The sequence below is a fragment of the Trachypithecus francoisi genome, unplaced genomic scaffold (assembly GCF_009764315.1).
Source record: "Trachypithecus francoisi isolate TF-2019V2 unplaced genomic scaffold, Tfra_2.0 Contig01474, whole genome shotgun sequence".
Lineage (NCBI taxonomy): Eukaryota > Metazoa > Chordata > Mammalia > Primates > Cercopithecidae > Trachypithecus > Trachypithecus francoisi.
The window spans coordinates 1,712,179-1,730,656 of record NW_022681435.1 but is presented as its reverse complement, the minus strand read 5'-3'; the positions used below and the strand labels follow the sequence as shown (position 1 = coordinate 1,730,656).

Sequence of the window (18,478 nt, the reverse complement as noted above, 5' to 3'; positions counted from 1 at the left end):
GTGTGGATCTCTTGAGGTCAGGAATTTGAGACCAGCTTGGCCAACATGGAGAAACCCTGTTTCTACTAAAAATACAAAAATTAGCCAGGCATGATGGTGGGTGCTGCTAATCCCAGCTACTCCAGAGGCTGAGGCAGGAGAATCGCTTGAGCCTGAGAGGCAGAGGTTACAGCGAGCCAAGATTGCACCGCTGCCCTCCAGCCTGAGCAACAGAGTGAGACAGTGCCCACCCCCATCCCTCCACCCCCACCCCACCAAACAAAAAAATCTGGAGAATTCTAGGTCTTATCTCTTCACATATTTCCTCCTCGTCTATTCTTTCCTTCAGGCACTCTCATTAAAACACTCTTTCTCCCCTCAATGTGTATTAACCATTTTTAAATATTTAATTGCTCTCTGCTATACTTTAGGAAAACCTTTATTCAATTCTTTGAATGTTGAATATCTGGCTAAACTATCCATTGTGCTTTTCACTTCCAAGTTGATATTTTTTAATTTTAGAAATTTAATTGTTATTTTGAAAGCTTCCTATTTCTTACTCGTATTTCTTATGCTTTTCCAATTTGTTAATTTTTTTCTTTAATCATTTTTAACAAATTATTTATAATATCCCTCTAATAATCTATTACTTGAAGCTCTTTGGGTTCTAATCCTTTTATTTATTTTTTGTATCTGATAACTGTCACTCATCATGGATTATGTCTTCCTGTGTTCTATAATCCTGGGTTGGGCACTCATTTTCAGCTCCTCCCCACTCTAGGATAACAGCAATGTCAAGTTCACTTGGTTAGTACTTTTAATTTGGGTTGAGAATTCTCTTACTCTCCTTATTTCCTTAAGGACACAGCTGTGTATTTAACATGTTTATAAATACTTTTCCTACCTTGCCTAGGTCAACTTGTTCAAATTACCCAATCCAAATTATTCCCAGAAGCACACATCACATCCTCAAGAATTAAAATGACAAGAACAAGAAGATATGACTACAACTAAATAAAATAAATACAGAGAAAGAAAGAGGAAAAAGAAAAAGGAACGAAGGGAGAAAAAGAAGAATGGAGAAAGAATGGAGGGAGAAAGGGAGGGAAAGAGGTGGGAAAGGGAGGGAGACGAAGGTGGTGTTGCTCCTTCCTGGAACTCTTTTCCTGGGCTTACTTCACTCTTCAGGCCTCAACTGAAACTGTACCTCCTCCAGAAAACCAATTAGTTCTTCTTACTATTCCCATGACTCTTTGCTTCTCCTATGATAACTCTTACCATGCTTCATCGGAATTATTTGTTGCCTATCTTTCTTTCCAGGTAAATGTAAAAGGATGAGAGCAGGATGATTCCTTCATTTATTAATAAATATTTATTGAGCCCAATGGATACAGCAATACATAAAATAGACAAAGTCACTGCTCTTCCAAAGCTTACATTCTAGGCAGGGAAGACAGAAAATGAAAAAATACACAGTGTGAATAATACACATAAGTGATGATAAATGCTATGGAAAAAAATAAAGTGGTGAGAGGATGGAGAACTATGTAAGGGAGAGGGCCTAAATGAGATAAGGCAGGCCAGGAAGGCCTCTCAGTTTTGGTGACTTGATTGGAAACCTGAGTGGGATAAGTGAGCAAGCCTTGGTTGTATCTTAGGAGAAGGACACAGACACCTTCAGTGAAGCATGCACTGGGTTTGGGAAGGAGGGAATGAGATCAGAGTGGGCAGTGGGCTCAGAGATGGGGCCAGGCAATATAAGACAAGGACTTTCCAGCCTCTGGAAAGACTCTGGGATATTATCACGAGTGAGATTTGATGCCACTGAAAGGTTTTGAATGATCTTGCTTACATTTCAAAAGACTACCTCTGCGACTGCACTCCAGCCTGGGTGACAGAGCAAGACTCTGTCTCAAAAGAAAAGGAAAAAAAGTCTATCTCTGGTTGCTCTGTTGTAACAGGAGTGGAAGCAGAGTGGCAAACTAACAAGCTAATGCAATTGTTAGGTAGATAAAAGATTGTAGACTGGAATAGCAAGTGCAGAGGTGGTGAGAAGAAGGGGGTTGGATCCTGGATTTACTTTGAAGATAGAGCTGAATGAATCTGCTGACGGTATCACTCTATTTCATGACTTTTATAACCAAATCATGCATAGAGGGTCTCGCTTTGTATTTGTGGAATATATGAATGAGTAAATGAATGAATGCATTATTTACAGGCCCTCCTTCTTGATGATGTCATTTCCATTTGTGAAACGACAATTATCAAACACTATGAAAACTATGTAGGTTTTGCTGCTACCACTAAAGTGGTTCTAATGTAAATAATATTAACCACATTTTGTAAGCAACAGATCCAGCATGTGTACTACTTCTTCCTACCCCAAAGCTTTTGTTTTAGACACAAATGTTGCACACATTTTTCAGCTTCTGCTAGGATTTAGAACTGCTCTATATCAGTTTCGTGACTGACCCTCAAGCAGGCCATCAGTAAATTTACCTCACCCATACATTTGATCTGATATCCAAATCTATTTTCAAGAAAAATGTAATTGGCCAAATAGACAAGACTTCGATTTCAAAATGAACACTGGACACGTCATATTTTTCTGTCAATTTATTTCAAGACAATGTTCAAAGGAGTTGACTGATAAAATCCACTACTCAGTGAAAGACACCAAGACACATCTTAGGTATTGTTTACCTCTTGAAACAATATGGTGGCTATTGAAATGTTACTGTGGGCGTACCTACCATCACTTTTAACAGATTTCAATGAAATTTAAAAGTGACAGAGATAAATGTCTTAAATGAATCTGTAAATTCATTGATAATTTTCTAATCAATCCCACTTTTATTAGATTGTCTTTTGAACATTTAATTAAAATTATAATTAATTCCATTGATGAACTGCAATAATGTCTTCTAATTATGTGATTATACCAAGTGAAGTCTGCTGTTCATGGAAGTCACGGTTAAAATTTCTAAAATTACAAAGTATATATTTTCCAGGTTATATGTGCTATGAAGAAAAGATAATTACCAAGTATATATGATCTTTTCTCTATAGTACATGCAACCTGGAAAATTGCCCTTGTGATTAATACTCTTTATGCTTCCTATCATGCATTAACAGAAGCTAGAGCGCTGATACTATAACAAGTGTACAAGTATATAATTGTGCCAAGGGAAATGGGTGCCAAACAGGTCCAGCTTTCATGGTGGCAACTTCACAGGAGACACAAAGTGGTTTAACAACATCTATTGCAAGGAAAGCTTCAAAAATCACAACATCTTAGGTTGGAAGAACTTGAAAGATGGTCTCTTTCCAGCCCTACATCCCTCTTAGACTTAATTTGATTTGGAATTGCAGTCCCTTTGCAGCACTACTCTTGATAACACATTTCAATTCCAGCAGTCTGGCAGGCTCTGCATTGGGGTGATTCTAGAGAAGGATGGGCAGGCAGCCTGCCCTTGAGGATCCCAGAATCTACCAGACCCTCTGCAAGTTTCCCACAGGTTGCCTGAATTTGGCAGTTTACTTCCCCCAGAAATCAAACAGGAGCTATGAGACATTCTCACTTAAACACACACACACACACACACACACACACACACACAACACACACACACACACACGCACACATTAAGTATAGGGTCCAGGTTTTCTGCTGCACTCACTCTAGGTTGGAGAGATAGAGAAGAGGCTGATGAGACCATCTCCAGCATACATTTATGGAACTGTCCTTCTGTAATAAGCCACATGAAAGCAAATTAGTCCTCTGTTCAGTCCTTGAGACAAACGGAGTGGCCTCTGCCAGTGTACACTTCCTTCCCTGTGTAAAACATTTTACTTTGGCACTACAATCACAGCCTGGTTCTGAAGCTTGTATTCTTTCTCCCCTCCCTCCATTCACTCATCACTTCAGTGATGTTGCCCATGATTTCACAGTGGTTAATTTTCTACCAAGAGAGAGGATGCCCTAAACTAATCTTTCATTAGTGACAGTAATCACTACATCAGTCTCTTATCAATGACAATAATAGCTAACATTTATTCCCTGTTAATCATAGCATAATACTATGTCATTGAATTTCACGGTACCCCATGAGGTAGGTGGCATTGATATGCCCTCTCTATAAATGATGGAATAGAGATTCAGAGAAGTTAAGAGACTTGGTTATGGTCCTATTGCCAGTCAGCCCTGAGCCAGAATTCAAGTCAGGTGTCTGATTCCTAAACCAGGCATTTGACCCCTAACGACATTGCTTTGGTTGTAGCAGGAGGATGGGAATGGCTGGAATGGGACCACAACCACCTGGCCTCACACCTGGCCCAAGTTCTTGGAATTCCAAGACACCCCTCAAAGCACAGGCTTATGTCAACAAGAGTTTTCTAGAGGAGCTGAGATTATCTGGGAATCTGGCTGCCAGTGTTCGTTCTCTGATCTGCTGCGCCATCCAACAACATAGACCCGACTTTCTTGCCAGCAGCCAGCCGCACAGGGCAGCCAAGACTAACAAGTGTAGGCACTGTGCAGGGTACAGGGCACATGAATAGCACTATTCTTTTCTGGCCAACACTGGCCCCATTGTTTTAGGCAATGAATAGAGCTGTGTGGAAAAAAAATTCACACACGAAGCAAAAGCAACAAAATTTGTCTCTTTGTGATGGTTTCAAGACTGGGTGAAAAAGTCGTTCTTCACCTGGTGCTATTTTACATACTCTTTCACAAACAGAAAGAACTTTCTGGCAAGGGAAGAGCCTTTCTCTCAAAATTAAAAAGTTATAGGTCACAGTGCAGATGGGAGAACTGGGAGTAGACCTCAAAGTTTAATGGCACTCATTCATTACAACATTGGGGAGATGGAAATGATGAGGCATCATTTTGATTTAGTGGAATTAAGCTCTGTTCCCAACAATCATCTTGATCTATTTGGGACACACAGTTTTTGCCTGCATTTTTCCCAGATAACAGAGGGAAAGTTAAGAGCACAGTATTAACTACAGTATATATTAGGACTCCTATTCAAGGCAAATAATTGGCAAACTTTGTATTTCTTTTTGATAGGGCTAGACTCGTTTAGTCCCAGACCCATTTCTGGGGTTGCGTTGCTGGCTGCTGTAACTCACCACCAGGGAATCTATCCCTATCTTTGTCCTGGCTGCACCATTAGATGAAGTCAGAATCTCACAAAACCATTACATTCATTTAACTTCGGCATATGGAAAATGAATTCCTCTCTTAAGAGCAGACATTAACACATAGTTCTAATACAAGTCCATGTCCCACACACATTATCTCCTTTTCATTCTTACACCACCCATAAAACCACCATTGGTGGTAGATGTTCTGTGGTACAAATCATCTTGGATGTTGACTGAATTATTATTTTGTGTATCTTGGTATCATAAAGTTCTAGGAATTCAGTTTCTTCAAAATAGGTCTCTTTATTTTTGTATTTAAATACAGAAACTTCCAGAGGCAGATTAATACAGTGGGAAGAGCATCATGGGCTTTAGATGCAATCTGATTTAAATTCTGGTCTATACGGTAGCTCTGTAGGGTGACTCTATGTGCTATGTTGTCCTGGAAAGACCTTGCTATATCTGTTATCCTGGTGTAACTGTTAGTATTGCCCTCTTTAACTTTAAAAGGTGTACGGTTTAAATGGTAGATAATAAGGATATCCTATGGTTAAGTCACCTTGGGCAAGCAACTTAACTTCTGTCAGCCTTGCTTTCTTTGTTTATTAAATCAGGACAACATTGTCTGTCTGTTAGGATTAGTATTAATTAGTATTAATGTTAAAGAGAATATGTAGAACTCTCTGCATATTGTCTGAAGCATAGCAGGGACTCAATAAAGATGGCTATTACAAATATTTCCTCCAGAGACACTGCCTTAGAACACTGTTGCCAAGTGTCTTCATCCATTTTGTGCTGTTATAACAGAATACCACAGACTGAGTAATTCATAATGAACAAGAATTTATTGGCCATTCTGAAGGATGAGAAGTTCAATATCAAGGTGCTGGCATCTGGCAAGGGCCTTCTTGCTGCATCATCCCATGAAAGAAGGGCAAAGAGAGAATGAGAGAGAGAAAGAGGCAAAAGGGGGCTGAACTCATCCTTTTGTAAGGAACCTACTCCTGCAATAACAAACCCACTTCCACAATAATAGCATTGATTTATTCATGAAGGAAGAACTCCCATGGCCTAATCACTTCTTAAAGGTCCCTCCTCTTAATACTGTGGCAATGGCAATTAAATTTTAACATGTGTTAGGGAGAGGACAAACATTTAAACCATTGCACCAACTGTTTGAGAAATTATGGACTATTGAAATAAAAAATAAAATAAAATAAAATAAATCAAAGGAATGTATTAAAGTCACCAGGGTTTCACCATGCCTAGTAAAGACATTAGAGAAAAAGAATAACACTGATTACAAACATGTTTCCATGAAAGAAAGGGGTTATAAAGCTGAAAATATAGAAAACAAACTTGGGACTAAAAGACAGCTCACTTAACTGAAAGTATTTATCATCATTTTTTAAAACAAAGTATTATCTTTTGAAGGAAATCAGAATATCTCACCCTCAAATATGCCACTTTGGTGTAAGGATTATTGTGAGTTGAAGCCAATTAAGAATCAAGAAATGCAGGAAGAGTTTACTGTCCTCTCCTTTTCTGCCTAAAAACCTATACATAAATTTCCCTTTGAAGAAGGTTCTCTCTTACCCAACAGAGAGGATAGCAGCTCTTAACATCAAAGACCAGAGTCAACATTAAGGTGAGTTCACATAAACAGATCTTACTAAAGTCTTATTTTCCATTAGTTCCTCCCCATGTTTCCTAGTCACTTCTCCACAACTTAATGTCACTTGAGGCTCACACTCCTTTCCTTTGTTAAAATAGTATATAAGTCCCCAAGTCAAATCACTTCTTTGCATTTTATTTTTTTGTATGTGAACTCTCATGCATGTAAATATTAATACAAATTGTGTTCTTTTTCTCCTATTAATTTGTCTTTTGTAAGTTTAATTCATAGGCCTCCAGGTACTGAACTTAAGAAAGTAGAGAAAAAGTTTTTCCTTCTCTAAACTTTTATTTCTTTTAGCAGCAGACCAGTGAATGCTCATAGACTAGTAGTGGTCCACAGTCAGACAGCTGGGGAATCACTGCTCTAGGGGCTTAGAATCCAATCTGTCTTTTTCTGTCTGCTTCCTTCCTGACCCTGTCCTCCCCTTCTTCCTGCCATTTTATTCCCATCCTTCTCAAACATTATTTTTATTCGTATCATTTGGCAACTTCATGATATTAAGCATTCTTCAAGTGCAGTGCTCAGTAGGCTATGGGTACTTTAAAAATATGCAGTGGATTTTTAACTTCATATCTTCCCAGAAAAACATTTTAGTTAAACCTGATGGTTACTCTAATTCACCTGTGTATATTTCTGTGGGTTTTACACACTATTGGAGATCCAGTCAATATAGAAAAAAGTAGATGATTCAACAAAAGAATAGAAAGAAGTTTTGCATTATACCTGTTAAGAGAGTAGCCACATACTTCATGTATTCATTTTCAGCAGTTTTAGCAAAGAATGGGCTTAATTTGACTCCTGAGTTGCACATAAGTCACAGGCAAAAGCCCTCCCTTAACTCTTTTTTTCCTCCAGGTTTGGAAAATATTCATCTTTGATTAAAAAGTTGGGAAGAACTGATCCACACAGGTGGTTTTATGGAAGGACGAGGAAGCTCTCCAGAAGCCCCCCTCACCTCCATTCCATTTTTCCTCTGACTACCATTTAATAGCTACAACGAATTTCCTAGCATTTAACCTAACAATGCTTTTAAAGATTTAATATTACCCTCTTTTCCCTCAAATGATATTTGCATAAGCCATAATTAAGTTTTTGGAGTCTCATTAAACAAAAAAGCTATTGAAAGAAATAAAGCAGTGAAGCAAACATTATAAGTTGCAGTAGCTAATCACACAAAAATGATAATAGCTTCCAAACTGTAAAGTCAAAATTTACTTATATTTCCTGAATATTATGACTATTAATATTTTAAGATCTATTTATACCAAGATATAGCATTGCTTTCTAATTTGCTCTTTCATTCAAGATGATCTTTAACAACGAAAATCTTGTAACCCAATATCATAATCAAGCCATTGAACTTTTAAATTGAAGCCAGGTTCTTTCTAAGCACCTCATTTTTAAACATCAGGAGATGAAAAAGCATTTATTCTAAGATGCAAATTTTTAATTATTTAAGAAAGTAGAAGCTTCTTTGGACCTGAAATACCAAAATGAAATGTCCCTTAACAAATATGAATTTTTTTAAAAGATGCAAATTCATCATTCTTAGTTTAACTCCGCCATGAATTTTCTCTTTAATGCAAAATAGTACATTGCATTGAGTTACCATTTTGTATTTTGCTCTATTAAAGTCCTCAGCAACTTTATAAATTCTTTAAGGAGTGAAAGTGTGTGATTTGTGCTGTGCCAGAAACAGAACTCACAGTTTGTGATCACATAATTAATATACATGAGGTTAATAAGCAAATGGCAAGGAACACTGTATGTTTCGGCAACATTTACCTCAATCAATCCTCTGTGATGGGAATGTTTTTTGCAGGGCTTACTAAAGTTCACTGGATGATTGAAATAATAAGGAGTTGGGGGAATAACTAGGATATATGCAAAATATGTAAAAAACAAAGGAAAACCAGGGAGGTTGAGACAGGATTGTTGTCCTTCCTTGGACCTGGTCTCATTAAAGTCCTCCTCAGACAATATTTTCTCAGAACTTTGGATAAGAATTGCATTACTGGCTTCTTTTTGAAGGTAATGGTTATTTTCAACATTTTATGCATCTGAATGATAAAATGACAAGTATTTTAAATTACATCTTTGCATGCTACAAAACTGAGCACTGTGTGAGGGGCTAGGAGGGAACAGCCCGGCAGACATTTCTTTTCTTGCTTTCCTTTTTTTCTTTTTTTATCAATTTAACAAATGTTTGTTTTCAATTTGTTTTTGACAATGGACTTAATAAACTCTTTTACCTAGTTAAGATTTATGAAAAGTGTTTCTCTCCCACTTACCTCATTTATAGAATTTGTAATTTGCATAATGGTAAGACAGGGGCATTTTCATTCCTGCCTTTCAAGCACCTCCATTCTAATTTTCATGGTAATAGTAAGTGCACTTAACAACAATGGTTCATTGATCCAGCATGTCTCCTACCTGCCCTGGAGCAACTGGGCAATTGTTAACTATAGAAGCCACAAAACAGATAACCGAATCGACCATTTGTGTAAAAGCGCTGCCTATAATGGTTTCAATAATAATTAATATGCAGGATAGCTAGTCCTGTCACACACCATTTCAGACTAGAATTGCATCTGTCAGTCCAAATCCTGACTCCATTCGAGGCATCCAGCACCGAATCTAGTTAGACAGCTAACTGAATTAAAACAAAAATCTACAGATGCATGATAAATGCACAGGATGCTATGTCACACATGAATGACTCCTGCGCAGGCCAAATGACAGATGTATTTCCGCGACTCCAGGCCAGGCTCCAGCACAAACCACTCTTCATTTATCAATAATTGGGCCTTAATTTCATTTGGCAGTGGTGGAGCAGCATGCTCAGCTTCCTCTCCAATAGACGAACACTAATTAGACTTTTTTGGGGGGATGGGCACCAATCTTTTGGTTTTATTTCAAATACTCAACCATCAGCAAAGTTAGAACTGTCCTTTGGAAGCAAGGGGTCTGTTTCACCCACAGCTCATTATTAGTCATAATATCTTGCAATGGGAACTCTTCAAGTATTAATGTTCCATTTCAATGAAGATGAGAAACATAGGAGATGCCATGTGGAAAAGGAAACATGGGGAAGGATTGTGGTTACACACTAAGTCTCTTAAAGTACTTGCTAACTCTTCTTACTTATTGAAGAGTTTTTCTTTGCCTTTTACGTTAAGGTGTATGTTTGAGGGAGAAAGAGAAAGAGAGAGCGAAAGACAGAGAGATTCAGACATAGACAGATGGAGTGGCAATACAAACAGGAAAACTGCAGAACAATTTTTAAAATTTTAATTGTAAAAGGAGAAAACTATTAGGATTGCTTTCTCAGGTTATCATATTAATTTCCAGACCAGTTTTTTGTGGTTGCTTTAACATTAGATAAATCATTGTAATAATTAGTAAAATATCTAATCAATTACTAAAATGAAAAGGCCTCCCAAAGGAATTCCAATCATGTGTACAACAAAACAAAGTCTACCTTGAATCATATAAATCAACCCCAGATTTACCAAAAATACATGAAAATATCCACATATTGGCCACTTTCCTCCTTAAATCTACATTATGGGGATTAATGTTCCCTCCCTCAGTGCCTACAGACACCAAGTGTTCATTTGTTCCTTTATTTAAGCAAGAGGAAAATTGGCATGGCAGATTGTGTACTGCGGTTTTACCCATGGGTGGACCTTTCTCCATTAAAGGAGTTGTAGCTAGTTGCTCATTTGGGCTTAGAACTAGGTATGCTTTTCAGGTTCTCTTGAGCTTCTTGCCTCTCCTTCCAAATCCTGTACCAGAATGAGTGACAAAGGGGTGCTCTGCTTGTCCTTCAACTCCGACACACAAACTTACTTTCAGCAGGGCACCCTATTGATCCACTCTTGGGATCTTGCTATTCTCTGCCACTCAGACACTCTTCAGTGTCACGTTTTTTATTCTTCATTGGCGTAGGTGAAGGCAGTGATGTTGTCCTGAGGACTGATTGCTATGCCCAGATGATCTGTTGAAGTTGGCTGCCTGATCCAACATACAGCATAATTGAAGAGGACTAGGAACAGAATCCGTTCCCGTTTCACCCCAGTAACTATGCCAAATTCAACAGAGAGCTCTCCATATGGTCTAACACAAGTGAGGTAATGTGTGTATTATGCCATAATAAATGAAGTCTCATAGGTTTCAATGGCTCATAGTAGCTATCAGGAATTTTTCCTAGCAACTCATGGGAAACTGAGCAGCATGCCATAAATGGGAAAGCCATAAATAATTTTGCAACTCAGCCACCAGGGCTGTGGTGAAATGCTGTGCTTGCATTATCAACTCTAAACACTGACAGACATGTGAGCATGTCTGCCATTTTGTAAGCAGGCTCCCCTGATGAACAGAGGAGCACTGAAGGATTGGCAGTATACTTGGAAGAGATCCGGAGACTTAAAGAGTTATAAAGACTGTGGTCTGGATATCATGCTACTTATAATTTCAGAGTTATAAGATTTGTACAGACTGTTGGCACTTGTACTTCTTAGGAGATATTTAATGAGAAAGATAAAACAGAGTACTTATGGGGTCTATTGTATTATTCAAAACATGCTTTGACCCTACCTCATTGACATTAGGCTTGGCCATGTGATGTGGCTGGTCAATGAAATGTGAGTGGAAGTGTCACATGCCAATTCCCAGCATGAGCTTTAAAAGCCACTATGTGATTCTGCCATGTTCTTTCTGCCATGAGACCAATAATATACCAGATAGGGGCTGCTGTATCAATCTGGGTCCTGGAATGAAGACATGTAAAGCAGAGCTATAGCCAACCTATAATGATGATATAACAGGAGAAGAATTAAACTGTTATCGTTGTTAGCCACAAAGATTAGGGGATAATTTATTACTGAGAATAATTTAAGATGGCTAATATAAATCATAGCTCATGTTTAAGATAATATGGACTTTTAAATTCTGACTACTTAAGACTTGGAATCAACCCAAATGTCCATCTGTGACAGACTGGATTAAGAAAATGTGGCACATATACACCATGGAATACTATGCAGCCATCAAAAAGGATGAGTTTGCGTCCTTTGTAGGGACATGGATGCAGCTGGAAACCATCATTCTTAGCAAACTATCACAAGAAGAGAAAACCAAACACCGCATGTTCTCACTCATAGGTGGGAACTGAACAATGAGATCACTTGGACTCGGGAAGGGGAACATCACACACTGGGGCCTATCATGGGGAGGGGGGAGGAGGGAGGGATTGCATTGGGGAGTTATACATGATATAAACGTTATGCACATGTACCCTAGAACTTAAAGTATAATAAAAAAAAAAAAAAAAAAAAAAAAAAAGTTTGGAGGCAAAAAAAATAAATAAATAAATAAAATAAATTCTGACTACTTTAACATAGGCACTGGCAATCCAGTATTCTGAACAAGTAATGATAAGAGGATTGGTCTTTAGGTTCTGCTAGTTTCTGCTACTCATGACTCTTCCACTTGCACATGCTTCCTTGAATTGGCCTACAGAAGTTTGCAACAAGCGTTCATCTGCCATTACTCTTGCATTTAAAGCTACTGGTATATAGCTTTTCTCCTACCTGTTTGACCACCTGTGCATGCTTCCAGTACTTGCTTAGCAGTCTTTTTCCCTCCTGACTCCCATAAGGAAAGGATTCAGAGACCTAATATGAAGGATTTGCTGACTTACATATAATACATGAATAAAGCATGGTGATAGTATGGTCATTGCTATGTCTGAATATGTGTGTTCCCCCTAAACTCATATGTTGAAATCTTAATCGCCAAGGTGAAGTTATCAAGAGGTAAGGCTTTGGGAAGTGACTAGGTTATGAGGGGAAAGTACTAATCCCTTATAAAAGAGATTCCAGAAGCTGCCTTGCCCTTCCCCCATGTGAGGCAACAACAAGCCACCATCTACAAAGCTCTTACCATATACTGAATCTGCCAGTGCCTTGGACTTCCCAGGCTCCAGAACTGTTAGCAATAAATTTTTGTTGTTTATAAATTACTTGGTCTATGATATTTTGTTACAGCAACCAAATGGACTAAGACAATCAAATTGAGCTCACAATCTGTCATGGCCAGAAGGGATCAAGTTGATTGTCCAAAATCCCTTCTGAAAATGTAGGCCTGGGTATAACAGAAATGGGCAGAGGTTCCTGGAACTTAGGATAGGGTTAAGGGTATTGCTGAGTTGGCTAAAGATCTATAGCAGATAGAATCATGGCTTGGGACTCTATCTAGGGATAAAACAAAACACCTATTTAAACACACTGAGCAGAGGGGTGAAGTTCAGGTATGAAAGAGTAACTAGAGACCAGAGGCCAGAAGGAGCTGGAAAAGGGTGCCAAGAGAGTTTCCCAGGGACTCTCCAGCCTTGACCCCAGGGCATTGTGTAATCATGGTTTTGCCCTTGGGTGTGGAAGTTTCTGTTAAGAACACGGAGCCAGTTCAGGCCCTAATCAGTCCAGCATGTTTACATGTTTACATAAACAAATCTTTCTCAGTCCTTGGATCAATGATGGAAGTTGTGGTCAGTCTCTGGAAAAGGTGAGTCCAAAAAGAAGAAAGCTAAACCTTTGTGTGTCATCTGGTTAATCTCAAGGTGAGGGACCTCTCCCTCCAGTGTGCTGCTTAGCGGCATGCAACTATTGGCTATTTCTTGAGCCAGGGCTTGTTTTTATACAGTGGACTTAGAGAAATAAGGACAATATAACTTCGGATTTTCCTAGAGCTCATTGGTTTTGTGTGGTGTATGCGTGTGTGTGTGTGTGTGTGTGTGTAAATGTATGTTCTGCTTGCTTTTTATTTTTAAATTTATCTTTAAGTATCAGTGGTGATGGTATTTGGTGATTTCTTCTAGTTTAATATTCTTAAATGGTATAACAAAAAAAATAGCAATTGCAAGTTAGTCTGATTTTTTTTAAGCTTTACTGGCATGTGAAGTCTAATGTCTGGGAAACACTGAGCCACACTGATATGGTTTGGTTGTGTCCCCACCCAAATCTCATCTTGAATTGTAGTTCCCATAATCCTTATGTGTCGTGGGAGGAACCTGGAGGGAGGTAATTGAAGCATGGAGGCATCCCATGCTGCTTTTCTCCTGATAGTGAATTCATTCTCAAAAGATCTGATGGTTTTATAAGGGGCCTTCCCCACTTTTGCTCAGCACTCTTCTCTCCCACCACCATGTGAAAAAGGACATGATTCCTTCCCCTTCTGCCGTGATTGTAAGTTTCCTGATGCCTTCCCAGCCCTGTGGAACTGTGAGTCTATTAAAATAATCTCTTTCGTTTGTAAATTGCCCAGTCTCAGATATGTCTTTATTAGCAGTGTGAGAACAGGTTAATACAGTAAATTGGTACCACAGAGAATGGGGCCCTGCTGTTAAGATATATAAGATACATTCTACAAAAATGTGGAAGAGACTTTGGAACTGGGTAACAGGCAGAGGCTGCAACAGTTTAGAGGGCTCAAAAGAAGACGGAAAAATGTGGGAAAGTTTGGAATTCCTAGAGACTTGGAGGGCTCAGAAGACAGGAAGGTGCAGGAAAGTTTAGAACTTCCTAGAGACTTGTTGAATGGCTTGGACCAAAATGCTGATGATAATATGGACAACAAAATCAAGACAGAGGTGGTCTCAGATAAAGATGAGACACTTGTTGGGAACTGGAGTAAAGGTCACTCTTGCTGTGCAAAGGGACTGGCAGCATTTTGCCCCTGCCCTAGAGATCTGTGGAACTTTTAACTTGAGGGAGATGATTTAGGGCATCTGGCAGAAGAAATTTCTAAGTGGCAAAGTGTTAAAGAGGAAGCAGAGAATAAAAGTTCAGAAAATTTGCAACCTGATGTGTGATAGAAAAGAAAAGCCCATTTTCTGGAGAGAAATTCAAGCCAGCTGCAGAAGTTTGTGTCAGTAATGAGGAGCTAAATGTTAATCACCAAGATAATGGGGAAAATGTCTCCAGGGTATGTCAAATACCTTCATAGCAGCCCCTTCCATCACAGGCCTGGAGACCTAGGAGGAAAAATGCTTTTGTGTACTGGACCTAGGGCCCCTCTGCTCTGTGCAGCCTCAGGACGTGGAGAGCCTCAGGACGTGGAGACCCGTGTCCCTGCTGCTTCAGATTCAGCTATGGCTAAAAGGGGCCAACATACAGCTCAGGCCATTGCTTCAGAGAGTGCAAACCCCAAGTCTTGGCAACTTCCATGTGGTGTTGGTCCTGCAGGAATTGAGGTTTGCGAACTTCTGCCTAGATTTCAGAGGATGTATGGAAATGCCTGGATGTCCAGGCAGAAGTTTGCCACAGGCACAGAGCCCTCATGAAGAACCTCTGCAAGGGCAGTGCAGAAGAGAAATGTGGGGTTGGAGGCCCTACACAGAGTTCCCACTGGGGTACTGCTGAGTGGAGCTGTGAGAATAGAGCCAACATCCTCCAGGCTCCAGAACAGTAGATCCACTGACAGCTTGTACCATGAGCCTAGAAAAGTTGCAGGCACTCAACACCAGCCCATGAAAGAAGCTGGGAGAGGGGCTGTAATCTGCAAAGGCAAAGGGCCAGAGCTTCCCAAGGCCATGGGAGCTCACCTCTTGCATCAGGGTGCCCTGGATGTGAGACGTGGAGTCAAAGTTACATTCTGTAACTTTAAAGTTTAATGACTGCTCCACTGGATTTTAGACTTGGATGGGTCCTGTAGCCCCTTTGTTTTGGCCAATGTCTCTCATTTGGAATGGGTGTATTTACCTAATGCCTATATCCCCATTGTATCTAGGAAGTAACTAACCTGCTTTCAATTTTACAGGCTTAGAGGCAGAAGGAATTTGCCTTGTCTCAGATGAGACTTTGGACTTGGACTTTTGGGTTAATACTGGAATGAGTTAAGACTTTGAGGACTGTTAGGAAGGTATCACTGTGTTTTCAAATATGAGGACATGAGATTTGGGAGGGGCCAGGGTGGAATATAATTGGGCTGTGTCCCCAACCAAATCTCACTTTGAATTTTAGTTCCCATAATCCCCATGTGTCATGGGAGGGACCTAGTGGGAGGTAATTGAATCATGGGGACAGTTAACTCATGGGACTGTTCTCATGATAGTGAGTTCTGATGAGATCAGATGGTTTTATGAGGGACTTTTCCTCCTTTTGCTCAGCACTTTTCTCTCCTGCTGCCCCATGAGGAAGGATGTGTTTGCTTCCCCTTCTGCCATGATTGTAAGTTTCCTGAGGCCTGCCCAGCCCTGTGGAACTGTGAATCAATTAAACCTCTTTCCTTTATAAATTATCCAGTCTTGGGTATTTTTTCATAGCAGCGTGAAAAGGACTAATACACACACTATTCCAAGGTTTTAGCTGGATCACTTTCCTGGTGACAGGACATCTAAGAGAGCTCCTGAGATTTACTGCAGACACAAGTTCACCTGGGAATTGGGAAGATGAAGGTTATGGGGCAGATGAAGTCTTTTCTCTTTCTCCTGCCTCAAGACCCTCATAGTTGGGAAGATTCAGAACACTCAAACTCATTTTATTTGGGCTTTCAAGGTCTCTGAGAAAGGAATTATTTCCACTGTAGACTTTGAAAATGGTCTATGGCTTTTCTAAAAAAAAAAATGAGAAAAAATGTTTATAGAAGGCACTGAACATTGTGAAAGCAGAAGTCTATGTTATTGGAGTGGCTTTACCTTCATCAAAGGTAGACCAGCCTGTGCAAGGCTGAAGGCTGTATATTGCTGTCTTCAGCCACCTCACTGTGCACCTCTTGCCCTTGTCTGGGTAGAGCTTCTTCCCAGGCTCTCAATGACCCATATTGTGTACATCTTCTTAGGAATATCTTTTAAGGTTACAATTCTCTGTTGTTAGCAACAGAAAATAACTGTGACTACTTCTAAATGAAAGAAATTTAATTGATGGATAAGGTATGGGGTAGTTCCTAAAATAAAAAAATATATATGGAGAAAATAGACCTTGGAATGAGGAGTAGCTTTGAGATCTAAGTGGCAGGAACTAAGGGACAGTCTTTTCAACATGCCACCACTGGGATGAATCAAGAGCAATAATTTTTAAAAAGTATTGTCACGTGGCTTAATGTTCAAATTCCAGAAAGAGGCTTATATGCTGGCTAATGTTATTTGCCCATTCCTGACATGATGAGGGCAGAACATCTCAGTTTACAGTTTCACCAGGAGTATTTGCAATGGGGAGGGAAAGTCCCCAAAAGGGAGACAGTGGGGTTGTTACCAGAGGGCCAAGTATTGATTCTGGATGAGCAGAATAGATCTCTACTTTAGTATTCAAAGAAACCTTTCTTCTTTTCTGCATTCCAAACTTAAGTCTCAATGTGCCCCCAAAACAACTGATGCTCATCAAGATGATATCTTAGCTATAAACCCATAAGCTCACAGGCCTGAGGAGCACTTGCCATATTAGCAAAACTAACATCTTAACTTAAAAATTATTTCATAGTAAAAATTGATTCTGCCTAAGGGTAAGGCCAATTCTGCATGGCAGGTGGAATTACCTTGGATTTTCTCATGGAGAAATTTAATAAATCAGATTGATGACTTTAAGGCAAATCTTTGAATGTTAATGTGAAACAAAATTCTGGTTTCTTATCTTGTTACTACTCCCAAATCATTCACCGAGCTGAATATTTTAACTAGCCAAATAAATGTGGCTAAGGCTCATTAGGGCTCTTAACATTTGGGTCGGATAAATCAAGGGAAAAAAAAGTCCTTTTGGAAGACTCCGTAGTGATATTTAACTGTTTAAGACAATATTCTGAATGTTACTAGTGTTATCTGAAAGCTAACATAGCTTCGTATTTCATATGACTGAATAAACGCTCCACAAATTATACTATATAACCTAGATCAACATATGTAGCAAACCTGGTCCTAAATTTAACCATAACAGAGGATTTCTGAAGGAAATACAATTCTGGTACTGAAAGAGTCTATTCCATCTCATTCAGTTTTAGATTATTTAAGAATACTTGGATTTCACATTATTTTATAATATTTTGTGCACTGTCACCAAAAAAAATCTTAATGAGATTTTAGTGCCACAGGCCTTTATTGTCTGTTTTTTTGTACACATGGCCAATTTAATTTTCAGCATAGTAGAAAGAAAATTTTTTCACATTGCAAAGCGGAAAACAGCTTGTTAGAATTGGATGCATGACTTTTACAAACGGAAGTAGGTGCCTTGTTTAAATGTATTATAATGGAATATGGTAATAAATTAATTAGTTCTGGATTTTCCAGCAAATTATTTTGTACTCACCATTCCTCCTACAGGTCCCATAAGATTTTAACAGAAGTTAAAACATGTAGTGATAACCTTTGCCTTCTGTGCCCGTGATACTCATCTGCTCTCTCTCCTATTGATTACCTCACCAACCTGTCAACTTGGATGACTTGTGCAAAAGACAAACATGCTAACAGCCAGCAAGCAGGCAGGAAGGTAGGGGAGAGGGGTTGTTAGCGGGAAGACTATCCCTGTCCCCAACAATCAATTGAATTCTTCTTAGTGCTGTTCTCAGGGTGTGTGGTTTGAGCTTGGAATGAGTTACTTACAGTCTGCTCAGAAATACAGAGTCATATGGAAAAGCGGATGCACATTGGATGAACAAAGATTTCCAAAGTATTCTATCTTGGAA

At 39.2% G+C, this 18,478-nt stretch overlaps 1 long non-coding RNA gene across 1 annotated transcript in view; it reads left to right on the top strand.

Annotated features, from left to right (window-relative positions):
* LOC117098789 overlaps positions 1-11,377 on the top strand; it is a 31,466-nt gene extending 20,089 nt beyond the window's left edge. Inside the window, exon 4 of the long non-coding RNA XR_004443601.1 lies at positions 10,757-11,377. This is a non-coding gene — a long non-coding RNA (uncharacterized LOC117098789). The remainder of the gene's footprint in view (positions 1-10,756) is intronic.
* Positions 11,378-18,478: the final 7,101 nt, after the last annotated feature.